Below are 14,181 nucleotides of genomic sequence, written 5' to 3' on the forward strand. Positions count from 1 at the left end.
ATCAAAACACTGTGGTAGTGATTCTAATTCATTTTGCTTCATGTCGCTAGCATCAGTCAGCTACTTAAAGCGTAAATGCAGCACTCTCTCTGAGAAGAGATCCCAGGGTGGGTTTCTGAAAAGCTTGAGTGCACAGAAAACAAATCCCTTTCTTTCCACCAATTCGAAATGGACTGGATAGGGATGTTCACCTCTCTTCTTCACCTAATAGCAAAAGAAGAGTCTTCTTGTTATGCTCAAAAATTCTTCAAACTTTGGCAGACTACTTTAAATTATGGAAATATTTGCATGTGTTCATAAATATCCAGTTTTGGAATATTACCTTATCAATGCACAGAGTTCCACAGTCAGTTTGATGCTAAAATAGGACAGTATGTTCTCTAAATGGGTCCACCCAACAATGCATCACTTATAGTAGTGAAGTATAGTCTCTGTGTTAAATGAATTCAGCGGCATACTGTAAACTCCTGAAGGTAAAGATCCCCACTTGTCACCATCACAACCTGTCCATCACTAGATTTTCTCTTAATCCCCTGAAATGTTTATTGTGGCCTTAAATGACCAGTTTAAGCCCTTAAAATATATTGTTAAAAATCCCATACTGAACTTGGAGGGTAACACTGATGTAAAAAGCCTGTGTAGTTTGGCATTACAGAAAAAGTAAAGGGCAGGACTGTAAACATTTAGGAAGTTGTAATCAGTGAACAAAACAATATGCTCTAAATGATCCTTTTGAGACCATAAATCTTGAGTTTCTCCATCCTGTAAATCAGATTTGGCACAGTGGCGCTTCATACAGGCTGTTCTTTTTTATTTCCTGATGTCTCAGTTATTATAATAAGCAATTTTGTTTTATTTATTTTATTCCATGATCCATCTGCCACATCTTCACCCCGCGCTGTCATTAAAATAGACACTGTGGACACTGAGGCAGTGCCAGTGATGATACTTTCACACACAGTTACATATTACCTGTACGGATCGTTTTAAACCAAGTAAAACTTGTTTAATCTCTCTTATGTAGTTATTTGGCTTGTTAGGCTGAGATATTTGAGTTAATCGAGCTTTTCTTATGAGGAAAAAGATTTAACTAAACTGTCTTTCTTTTTTGCGCCCTAGGATCCGTGCGTAATGGTAACTATCCTGGCGCTCATGAATTTACTTAGAAAATGAAAATTATGCTAGACTTACCATGTTTGTTTCCTTGGCTGGCGATACTCTTCCCTTCTTTATTTTGTTACAGACCACAAGACAAACCAGGGAATTCAGGCAGTGGCGTTCTGCATTTACGCATGTCCAGTGTAAACACACGGATTGTAGATTGGCTTTATTCAAAGCGTATCAGTCTTGTGCATGCGCAGCTTTACTGTCACCTACACACTGAAACTGCTTCACTTTTTAAATGTCTAGAAATAGCGTTATTCCGATCCCATGAGCCGCGTTCAAAACCAGCTGTCCTGCAAACTTGAGCAATTCGAAAGTCGCAGCTTGTCGTGGGATATCTCCAGGTAGAAAGTCCGCGGTTCTGATCCCACGCTGCTCCGATATATACATATTTATACATACACACACACATATATATATAAATATGTCACAGAGATATCAACAAGGAGCGTTCAATCGTCATATTTAGTTTTAGAAACCTGGGAGGTCACACGTTGCAAGCCCGTCTCTCCGGACCTACAGACCACCAGACACACGCGCTCAGAAAAAGGGAGGCAGAGTGAAAAAAAAGAGAAGGGAGGGAAGGAGGGGGGAGGGGGGTATGCGATTCTTAACGATCGTACACTTTCATCTATACTCTACAGCCGTACAAATCCTTACTGTAAGAGCATTTGCATGCAATAGATTTATCAGTCTCAATATTTTGAAGCGTCACTGGAACATCATTCCTCAGCAATGCTGCTGCAACATAAACTGAGCATGTTGATAATAAATATGCATGTGAACAACATATTCACTTTTATAACTAAACATTACTAATTTAGCAGAAATCTGTGTGCCAGTCTTTATAAGAGTGTAAACTGAACAAACCAAACAACAAAATGTCTTTTTCTATTTGTTTGTGTGTATGCTTGTGTGTGGTTTAAAATCAGTTTAAAGCCACACTACTAAACTTGAGCAGATTATCAAAGTGAGTCACCCCCAAGGCATCCATCTTGCATCCCACCTCTACTCTGAGCTCTCTCCAGCCATTAAAGTCAGTCTGATGTTGACTCATCACTTTTTCTCTCTTCTTTCTCGCCTTCTTTTCCTTTCTTTCTCGATGACATCCTCTTGTGTTTCTTTGATGAACCTGTTAGATGTGCATTCAACGCGTCTAGTATGTTGATATCCAGTTGCTAGTGTGTGACATGGTGCATAAAGCAAAACTCAAGTTTACCACAACATAGCGTCCGAGAAGAAAAGTTGGGAAGTGTGGTTTCTCAGCTTTGGGACACTGCCATGCAAAGGCAGCTTCAGGAATGTGCATAATAAACGTCACTGTGCCATGAAAGTGAGTGAGTGAGAACCACATACTTTTAAGTTCAGAAAGTTACATTGTGCTGCTTTAAGCAACTCATTTAAAGTTAATCTGAATATTAAAATATTAACTGTTAAAGATGCAATCATCATTTAACAAATTAAGATTAAGCTTTTTGTGATGCTGCAAATGAAAAAAAAAAAAGTGAAATTATCATTATTATGTCCATTTTATTTAAACGTCCAAATCCAAAAGTCCAAACTGTGTGATAATTCCACACAAATGCAGCAAGCTGCAATTTTCAGCTCACATGTCCCCATCTTCCTCTTAAAGTGGGAGCTGTTCATTCCTGAGTCTGCAGTAACTTGGCTGTTAATGGATATTTACCACTTTGCAATAAACTCCACTTTTTTTTCCCCAAAAGTTGGAGAACAGGAGAAAAGAAATCATGAATGTCACAGATTGTTTAGTAAATGTGCATCTCAGCCAGTCCTAAATTAACTTTAGTACAGTGCTGTGGGACAACAATAATGAGCAGTCACAAAGAATAAGCAGCTGCCAAAAACAAACAATGCTTTGTTTGGATAGAATGAGGTACTGAAGAAAAAACTAACTTTACATGCAGCTATTGCACAGTCACAAAGTACACACAGTGCATGACTCTTGCCTTCACTAAAAGGAATCAAAACAAATTTACATAATGATATGTAGTGACCTTGTGAATTACCACCATGCAGTTTGATAAGTTTTAAATAAAAGCATTGCAAGGGCTGCATTTAAGAATTAAACATGTCTACATTTGCAATTCTAAATTAGCCTCTCTTTATGATTAATATTATGTAGACGTTTCACTCAGATATCAAATAATTCATCTCAACTGACTTGAGAGCTGCTTTTTAAGAAATAGTCTTAATAAAGTTATTCTATATGAACTATGAAGATAACTAAAAAGTGTTTTAATTAGTTCATTAAGTAGTTTGATCAACAGCTTTTCCCCTATCTTTATTCCAATAAATGAACACTAGCTCCTTGAAAGGTAATTAGGAAGGTCTTAGGAAGTGGTGAAAATGTTAATGGAGTATAAGATATGCACAAGTTTCTTATCTTCTTTTCTGTTTTTTGGCTTTTTCCTGTGAATGTTTTTGATTGACATGACCTTGAGGTTTGCAAGAAGAGCATTTTTAAATGAACTAATTGCTAAGGAAAGGTGTCTCAGTGCTTCCTTTCACATCTTAAGAAGCATCATTGAGGAAAGAAAAGGACATCACTATTCCACAGTTGCTTGTGATGCTAAATTATTATCATGGAGCACTGTTGAATGGAAAATAAGTAACTAGTTTTTCCATTACCTTGATTCTGAAGAGCAGAACATTCTTACTTTATTACTGCAGACAGTGTGAACTCAAGATATTTACCATTTTGTCTTGCAACTTCTTTTATCAAATGCATCAACTTGTGTTTTTTTTTTTAAAAAAAAACATTAAAACATTGAAGTTTATTCACCTTGCAGTGTTGTTGTTCTTTCAGATAAAACTTAAACCATGTTCTAGCATAAACAGTACTAAGAAATGAAGCACTTCATGTTTTTGTCTTATGGCATAGATAGCTGTTGTTAGGTTTGCTATTAGATTTTTTTGTTTCAAAATTCTTCTTATATTATTTGCTTGGTGCCGTTAAAGACTGAAGGCAAGCAAGTCCAATGCCCATAACCTCTTCTTCCTCATTGTGGCCTTGTAATGTGTGCAGAAAGTAGTTAAAGTATTGAGTTGTTAAAAAATGCATGAACTTCACTAAAAATATTTTGAATGCAGTAAAAACCTCAATGTTTTATTTTTCTTCTTTTGCATTAATGTGCTTTTTTGCATTAAGGCTGTTGTCCTTGTTGTTTCTGTCGAGCTCTTTGCCAAAAGCACTCATAACAAGCCACATAACAAATGACTGTCTTTTTGGAGACAATGTAGATGGCCCATTTCATCTTTGGTCTTGAGTATTTTGAGACTGTAGAGCAGCAATAAGATTTTAGACCAACATATGCAGTCTCGACACGTTTTTTTCAGGACTGTTTCATGCATTTTTAACATGGCAATACAAAACTATATTCTGCAGACATTACAAAGGTTTTGCTGGGAAAGAGGAGAGTGCAGTACTAGGTTGGAAGTTTGGCAAAGGGCAAAAATAATGACTCCATACTGATGCACACCTTGACTGCTGTCTGTTCTCTTAAGCGTTACAGCAGGAATGGCACTATTATAAAGTGGAAAAAGGTTTACCGTCTTGCCTATTTTTGGAATGCGTTGCTGACCTGAAATGCTGAAATGGATGTATATTAGAAAAGATTCTCAACCCCACTTCGTCACATAATGATGCCCGATCATGCTCATGTTTTGACTTCAGGTGTATCTATTTACTGTCATACTTCCACAGATAAGAATGTCCTGCGTGCTGCCAGCCATCCTTCTGCAGCAGTAAGTGATTTACTATCTGCCCCAATTATTTAAGGCAAAAGTAAAGCATTACTCTATGGTGTTAGCGTCTCAAAAAGAACTTACATAAGCATGTTGGCGCGTAAAGCATAAAAAATTATGTTTTGGAAAATGAAACATTGGGCTTCAGCTAGGTATTGGTATACGGCAAGTTAGAAACTGAGAACAAGTTCAATGAGACATTGAAGTTAAAGAGACAAAACATGAAATATCTTGAGTTCATACTCTACAATTAAGCAAAGGTAATAATCAGTAATAATCATTTAGTTTTGGGTTTGTTAGTTGTTTTTTTTTTGTTTGTTTTGTTTTAAAAATTTAAATTTTCACACCACACCACCTTTTTTCTGAATTGGAGTTGTACCAAGCACATGTGCAGTAACAGCCAGGTAAAGAACACTCCTTGGTGATGTCCATGGGTTGGAGTCACCACAAAGTATTATCAACAAGGTTTACTTGGTTATTATTATTTTAACCTCAGCCAAGGCGGCAGTCATGTTTTTCGACAGCATTCATCTGTCTGGTGAATCTCCAAAAATGATTGACAGTTCGACCGCAGCAGGACCTTCATCAGCTGTGGATGATGATGATGGTAGAGGCTGTGGTAAGCCACACTGCTTTCACATCACCGGGTTTTCTGAATAAAGAGACCCATTAAACCCAGTCTGATCTACATGAGCCAGTTAACAGTGAACATGCTAACTCTGTACAAAGTTATGGTGATGTAATGAAAACAAGCCAATAAAACAGCTGTTTTATTACCTGGTTAACTGGTTGTGTCCACAAGTTTGCTGGTTGTGTTCACTGGTTGAAACAGCAGATCTTAAATTTAGCTCTTCGATGTATTTCTGAACTAAATTGTCTTATTGAACGTGAAAACATTATTTTCTTGCCATCATTCATCCACATTAACGAGACATTTCAGAGTTTCTTTATTAGCCTATCTGTTATCCGTTGTGGGCTGATAGTCAGATACTTTTAGGTCAAAATGTTTTAGAGACAACTTCTGTGTATATTTTATGGACCATATACAGAAATAAACACTTATTTATTATTATTTATTCAGCCTACCCTTAAGTCCATATGTTAATACAGATTATGCCGTTTGTTTCTTTACCAGAAAACACAATAATTCTGAACTTGACCATTATGATAATAATAATCATAATAAAAAAGCATTCAATCTTTAGTTAAACTTGACTGAGATAACATAGAAGAGGAGAGCAGGCAGCAGACACAGAGACACTTTGTTACAACCCAATATAAGGGGTATGTTTGGGCGTAACAGAAAAGAACGTTTAGGACAGATGGTTAAGTAAAATAAGCACACTGTTATAAATAATGACACTGTTTCTAAACTTTAACTGTTTAGTTTTCATCTGATCATCATTTTTCATGTCTGTTCTTTCCATTTTCTTTCTCCATCAAACACACAGTTGGACGAATGCTGCTCTAACATCCATCCATGTGCTGGAGTAAAGATTTTAATTTTATTAACATTTACAATTTTCTGGCAGTATTTAACATGTCTACTCTCACTGATTCCTGCTAACTCACTGCATAGTTTTAGTGGAGCTGCATGATTGATATTCACATTTAAGGAAGTTCAAAGAGTAGTGGTGTGATTATGGGCCAGTCGGCCAAAATATTATAAAACACAGGAATAGACCAACTTCTGGTTACAGCTTGGGATTAATACTGCCTCAGCATCTTCTCAAGGATGTCTACTTCTAACTTGGTCCTATTGTAGTAAGAGGAGCTGAACATTTCTGCCCCATCTGAGTCTTTCTCATTCATTTGTTGCAGCAAAGCCAAAGATTATTCTGCATTTATTTTTCTGCTTCAGTTAATTTTTTTTTACCTCCACCAAGTCAAATGTTATGTTTTTGGGGGCGTACGTTTGTTAAAATCTGGCATATTGCTATTCTGGATTTGGTGATCTCTGGTTAAATCTTACACCTCTGGTTAAACTCTTCTTCATCCTCATCCTCCAGAACGATCATCTCTGCTTTACCATTCAGCAGTCTAGCAGACAAATGATCTGTTTTACCTTAGTACTGAGCAGCAGCTCAAACAGACTACTTTTAGTCACTTTAAATTTGTACCTTTTGCAACAGTAGGAGGGACTGTGATGCTGTACACATCACTTTTTGGTTCTTTTAAATTTAGAAAGTCCAAAACCACTAAATGTTTTAAATTTTGTAGAAAAAATACACCAGACATATGGAATAAACAGCCAATCTAGCATTACTATGACTATGCGTTAAGCTAATGACAACAAATGTTGCCTTACATTCACTCTTATGTGATCAAAATATCCATGCAAGCATGTAATTCTCATATAACTATAGTAGATCCTTTAAAAATATATCCACAAACTGCACATGTACAAAATGTTATATCCATTTATTATGGTATTTTACTTACTTTCTCTTTCACAAGTTTGAGGCAAATATCTCCTTCCTGAGGTTCAGACAGGATGTCAAGATGCCTGGTCATGTGGTCATTCAAACAAATTACATGAAACTAGAGCTGCAGCTGTCAATCATTTTTGTAATAGAGCAATCTAGCGATTATTCTGACAATTAATCGAGTAATCTGATAAAGAAATTGGACATTTTTCAGTTATTTACTTTTAACTACTTAAGCTTTTTCTAAGAGCTACACAAATACAAAGGGGAACATGATAATTAATAATATATACAACAAATAAAATTCCTTTAAAAAAATATTTTTATTACTGTAACATTGAAAATGCATGCCTCTGAAAGCTGCCTCTATGGTGAATTTTCCATTTCTTATAAATAAAATGAAGTACATTGCCACTGGTTAGTTATCCATGAAAAGCAGAAAGTAATGCATTTAAGTGCAAAATTACAATTTCTTTTTGGCAAAAACAAAATAAAAAAAAACACATTTCACCTTATAGGATATGCATCAAGCCTGCAATGAGGCATAATAATGAACATTGCAAACAAAAACTAGACTTTCTTAGAAAACATGTTACCAAAGTTATTCAAATACACCTTCCAAAATGTCTTGCTCCACTATGTCTGCTCACACATGCTTAAGGAGCTGATGGTTGCAATGGAGGAAAGTAAGCGTATCAACTTGCTCACAGTTGAGGTTTGCCCTGCGCTTTGAGGCTGCAGAAAACAAGCACTCTGATGGTGTAGAGCTTGTTGGAATACACAAGAAGGTCTTTGCCAGCTCTGCCAGTGTGGGATAATGTGCTGCATTGACTTTCCACCATGACAATGGACTCTCCTTCCTGGACAAGGCATGCTCTCCAAAGTTCATCAAGACCTCCTTCTGAACAGTACCATTCAACTGCCACTCTACACCTTCTTCATCGCTGGAGCTGGACTCTGACCCCAGTGTGTTTTGAATAAATGATGCAGCACTCCTTGTTCTGGCTTGCATCTCTTGTGCTGTGTTGGGAGCCTTGTTTTCATTTGCATTGCTCTGCCTTTTTGACAGTTAGTGCCAAAATCTGCACTGTGTTTTGCACCGTAGAAATATCATCAGGAGGAAGAAAGTTTAGTTTCCGAAACCTGGAACTACAGCAGCAGCAAGTAGGACAATGTTTGAGGAATCAGGTTGAAACATATATAGTTTTTTTCACCTTGCTGGGATTTGCTCGATCACATCAGTTTTATATGATTGGACAGGTGCAGTCTCCAAAGCTGGAGTCTGGATGGATTTTTTTAGGCTTTGTGTGAGCTGTGGAAGTGCAGAAATGGTGATATTTTGTTGCCCCCTTAAAAATACTGTTGTACAATCAAACAGCTCAAGAGCCTGGTTTAGCTCCTCAACTATATTCCACTGCTCAGACCTGAGATCAAGGAAGTTTTTTCCTCTTGGTGTAACTGCCGGGTCAGATAAAACAGCAATTACTGGCCATCTTTGCTCCACTAGTTTGGACAACATGTGGAAAGTGCTGTTCCAGTGAGTGCTGACATCTTGCACAAGCATGTGATGGTGTGTCCATTAACTACTGTTTACTCTTTAGTTTGGTGGAGGACAGCTCACTCCATTTAAAATGTTCAATAAGGCAGAAGCCACACACTTAGAGGCTGGTCTGGTTTTTATTTAAGACACTCTGGACAACTAAGTTCAGATCATTTACCTCGAGTAATTTTAGCTATGGAATTGCTCAATTTATTCAAGTAATCATTTCAACCATACATGAAACTGCTAAAATTTAAAGGAGACATTTAGAGGTTCCAGAAGCTAAAAAAAAAGAGACTGGAAACAAATACTGCCAGTCGGATTAAATGGGTTAATCAACTCTGACAAAGAAGAGATAAATAACTTTAACAGCAGAATTATAGCTTTTATTTCCTGACGAGTAGCCAGCCCCGGGACCTGTAAGTATATTTTGTTGACTTTAAACAGACTTTAAAGCTTTCAGCCAGGCTGAGCCACTTTGTAACCTAGTTTCTAATCATGACTAAGCAAAATTATAGTGGTTACATGCTTCAGATTTATGTTGTATTCTACATTCCAGACAAACAAATTTTTATGTGATTTCCACGAGAATATACTTTGAATACTTTACTGAGTATGCATGCAATGCAAACTCCAGCCTGCAAACATTCAGCAGGATACCGTCAAGCATTTTATTTTCAAGTGGGTGAAGTCTAATCTCCTTCTTGGTGAAGTTGTTAGCATAGCACTGTGAGTTAACAGTGAGACTGCAATAAATCCTGTCATATCTGTATTTGACAGAGATATATAGGCTATGAGTGGATGAGAAATGAAGCAAGATGAAAGCACACATTAGTCTTCTGGAGATCTACCAAGAAGGAACCAGATATCTTTATTGCCTCTCATATTTAAACAGTCAAAAGATCAGTCTTACAGCCCCTCCCTGTTAGTAAAGCACAGACCAGAAGCATTATCATGTTCTTAGCTATTTCACAAAGCAAAACACAATCTTCATTGCAAACTGCTGACACTCATACAGATTCTGATGTTAAAAATATGTAGCTTATTTTTTCATGATGTGAGTCATAAAAAGGAAGTCAATGTTTTAAATGGTCTCTCTTTTGGTTCAACAGGCACTGACATTATTGGAAAGAGTTCAGCTTTCATTATTTAGTTGCTTCCCCAGGATTGTTTTTACACTTTGTCTGACCAAATGCTTAAGATTAAAGCCAGGATTTCCCCAGCACATTTTTCTTCTTTTTGTTCATTTTTGGAGCAAAACTATTTTGCTCCTTGTAGAAAACAAAACAACACTATGCATGTGACAGGAAAGATTTCAGCATTAATGGGTTTGGGGGAAAATACAGGTGGGGGCGCCAGAAAGTTTTGACAGATGAACAAACTTACTGTTTGTTTGGTTTTGTTTGAGATTTTTTGAGAGTAGAGACAAATATATTCACAATTCCAGCAATTTCACATCAGCTACACACATTACTTTTTGCAAAGTCACAACTACATATCCTCTGGAGAAGCTACAACTGATAGCAGACTAATGGCAGTGTGTGTCAGCCACTGAGTTTGCTACTCTTCGCTGTAACCTTGAGGAAACTCACTTAAATGGCAAACAGTTCCCACTGTATTCCTCAAGGAATACTGATGCCATCTATTTTATTTATTTATTTTTATTTTTTTCCTTTTTATACCATGATGGTGCTTCTGCAGAGGCCTAAAACATTAGTGTTACCTTCATTTGTTGTTCATTAGGTCTCAACACAATCATTACTTTAAAATATATTTAGAAAGATATTTCTGTACGAATCAAAAATAGAAAAAAAGCTCAACAAACAAACAAAAACATACAGACACAGATGTACACAGACACAAACTCTCACACACACAGGCAGAGAAATGCAGATAACAAACACAAATTAATCTTTGCATTGTTTCAAGGACATAAAGATGTATACTACTGCATATCTGTTGAATATGGTTGACAAATGTAGGCATTTATACTCTCTTTACATATGTAAACAGATTTGTCCATTTCAAAGCACAATTTGACTTCTGAGTTTCAACAACAGTGTCAGAAAATAGCAAACATGGCAATGATAGAGGAGCTTATGATAATGTATATTCTCAGAAAGAGACTTAAAAGAAGCACACTCACAGAAAATGCAGTAATTGTACCTTTAGGAGTACAAAGGTTTGTCACTGGGTATTACACTCAAAGGTGCTTTTATTTGGACCTTATATAGACCAATATTGTACCTCTAGGAGCTGTTTGGTCATTATAAAGTTTAAACTGCACGGGAGAAGGTACAATAGCAGTAGGCACCACCGCAGTGACAATTCTTTGTACCCCTGAAGATACAATGACAAACTTTTTTTCTGAGAGCGTAGCACAGTAGACAACAGTGGTCCATAGAGCCATCAAATAAATTGCAGCTTCTTCTTTGTTTCTTTCACTGGTCACGCATGAGCTACATTTATGAATTATCTTTCTAAGCATTCAGTTATTATCAACTGTGAAGAGGGCTTTAAAAATGGAAATCAGTACTAGGCTGCCTTATAAAATATAGACAACTTCCTCCCAAACACTACCTTGGCTCATTTTTCACTTTTCCAGGAACTACACACATCATAATTTATTTTTTTTTTTTTCAATAAAAGACAAAGCTTGTTTGTCTTTACATAGATGCTCCCGATGATTGTCAGCTTTGTTTTCTTGCAGATGTTGCAGGTGGTTTTCTTACTATTGTAGCAGCTGGTTGTCTGTTTTTTACTGTTTACATTGAACAGCTGATGCTGTTACTTTCTGTCTGGTGTGTTGTTGTCTATTTTTCTTTCTTTTTTTTTCTTTTTGTTATTGTTCTTTTTTCTGTTCTTTTTACTTTCTCCTTTCTTCCCCCCCTGTCAGGTCTGGCATTCATATGTAAATTCAGCAGTAGACAAATCTAATAATAAATAAAAATACCTAAATTACCAAGAGGGGCCTTATATACATAAAGATCCCCTTGGCAAAGCAAATTTGGCAGAACACAGCAGCCAGACCATCATTCTGTTTTGCTATGATGTTGGACAGGACAACCAAAAAAATTACAATAAAGCATGACCTCAGTGTTGATGTGATTAAAGTTGTCACCACACTTTTTTTATACATTCAGGGACATAAAATATTGTATAGCATGCAGTGGCAGAGCTGGACTTTTTACACAAGGTGGTCAAATGATGAGCAGGAGGGCCATATAGTAAGAAAGCATGAAATTATTTTCAGCTTTTCTCTAACACACTTTTACATCTCCCGAAGGGGTGCAACCCGATAACCACAGACATCGTATATGGATAAAATGGTACATTTCTTTCATACACCAAAGTGTGAAGATTTAATAAAACCCATGGAAGAGGAAGGGATATGTTGTTCCAAATCAATATAACAAAAAAAGGCTTAACTCAAAAGCTACACTGAAAACCAAAAACAACAACAACAACAACAAAAAAACAAAAACAAACTCACCTGGTCCCCAGCCTCCCACTGCATACCTTTTCAAAGCTCAATTTCACAAAGGCACAGAGTAGAGAGAGAGAGAGAGAGAGAGAGGAAACTGGCTTCTTACTTTAAAATCAACAACCTGCCTCGCTAGCCTCCTGTTTAAATTAAACTGGATCCTGTAGCTCCAGCTTAGTCAGCACTAAGTAATGTTGATACTGAGGTACTCTTCTTACATTCCTCAGTTTATTTTCAGCTCCAATGTTAAAATCTCCTTTCCCATAATAAACTCACTAAAAACTAAATATGACACAATTTCCCCTCAGTATGTTAAAACTAATCTAGTTGCTGTGTTTTCTCAATGTTATCAATGTGGTTCTTTGTCATGATTTTGCTTTTGTTATTGTAACACAACAGAAAGGGCAGCCTTTAGAGTTTCCCACAAAAATGGTTGCTTATCCAAACAAAAACCCTGTATTTCAGTGTTGCTTTTGCCAACTGGTCCCTGGATAGAGAGAAAACACACACTTTAGTAAACACTCTCAAATGGTACAACACAAAGAGATATGCTGGCTGACATCTAGTACCACATGATCAGCACATGGCTGACCATGGCTTCAGAACACCATCACAAACACAGAGAATGGAGACGGATTAGAAACTCCCCACCGCTGCACTATCAGTCTTGTCTGGCACTATTTCGTGAACCATTTTATCCACCTTTCCCCCTGTTGTTGAGCCAGAACTACCCCCCATCATAATTTTGTGAACTACTATATCTGGTGTTTTATCATAGCACTGGGGATTGTTGAGGGTTTTCAATCCTCTGCAAATGCAGCACCACAGAGGCAGGCCAAACCGTGAAGGAAAATGCTGCTAATGCCAATACATTTGGCTGTTTTCAGGAAAATATCCATAAGATGAAGTAGAAAGAAAATTACAATCATAGTTTTAATTTGGTTTAAGTAAAAAAAAAATCATGCATACACAGTGTCAACTTATTGTGTTATATTACACATAAAACTTTACTCTCACTTACCCACTGCATGTAGATCAACATTTAATGGGATGCTTAATATGTGCAATTGAAAATCATAAACCATGGCTACCATAATCGGGCAAGTCATTAACTTGAAATAACATTCAGATTACAAAGTATTTTGTTATAGACTACTGACATTAACACTGACAAACATCATAGACACAAAGAATCCTAACATCCATGGGCGCCGTTAGACTTATTTTAGGGGGTCTGGAGCCACTCTAAAATGTTCTTAAGCCCCATTATTGACTATAAAGATTGTGGTATTAGCAATTTTTGAGCTGTGTTCAGTAATGTTGGGAACACAGTGCAGTGAAGTTTCCCATTTGAAGTCCCAACCAAAGCTAGCTCCACATTTTCATTTACATCTGCATGTAACACCATCAGTCCTTTATTGAAATGTATATATAGGCGGTTGTTGTTGTTTTTAAATAATTAAAATAAGTACAACTAACTTCAGCTCCTTAACAGCAATAATTTCATTGTTAATGATAAAACAGGCACTACTTGAGAGCTCTGTTAAGTTAAAATCTAACAGCATGAAAGATAAAGTTTCTCATCTTTGTTCTCTGGAGATAAGAACTTTATGTAGGTTATAGTCATACAAAATGGTTACAGATTTAACTCAATCAAATCAGTTCATTGCTTTGGTTGCTGAAAACAAACAAATTGTATTATACTGAGCTAAAGTCACACAGATGCTCTCCAGCTCACAAAGAATTAGACAGTTTATCAATCTGAAAAGGCCAGCTGTCAGAGCAGTTGTTCTTTGGCTTTA

General features: G+C 36.7%; 1 protein-coding gene across 2 annotated transcripts in view; it reads right to left on the minus strand.

Moving 5' to 3' along the window:
- The window catches only part of htr1d (5-hydroxytryptamine (serotonin) receptor 1D, G protein-coupled), a 61,492-nt gene that overhangs the window by 25,502 nt on the left and 21,809 nt on the right, over positions 1-14,181 (minus strand). The window contains exon 1 of one of the 2 annotated variants that reach the window (XM_041972888.1): positions 1,192-1,663. The exons of the other annotated variant lie outside the window; for it this stretch is intronic. The gene's annotated coding sequence lies outside the window, so the exon portion shown is untranslated. Of the gene's footprint in view, positions 1-1,191; positions 1,664-14,181 lie in introns of those variants that run through there. 2 annotated transcript variants of the gene reach the window in all.

Source organism: Melanotaenia boesemani, chromosome 20 (assembly GCF_017639745.1).
Source record: "Melanotaenia boesemani isolate fMelBoe1 chromosome 20, fMelBoe1.pri, whole genome shotgun sequence".
Classification (NCBI taxonomy): domain Eukaryota; kingdom Metazoa; phylum Chordata; class Actinopteri; order Atheriniformes; family Melanotaeniidae; genus Melanotaenia; species Melanotaenia boesemani.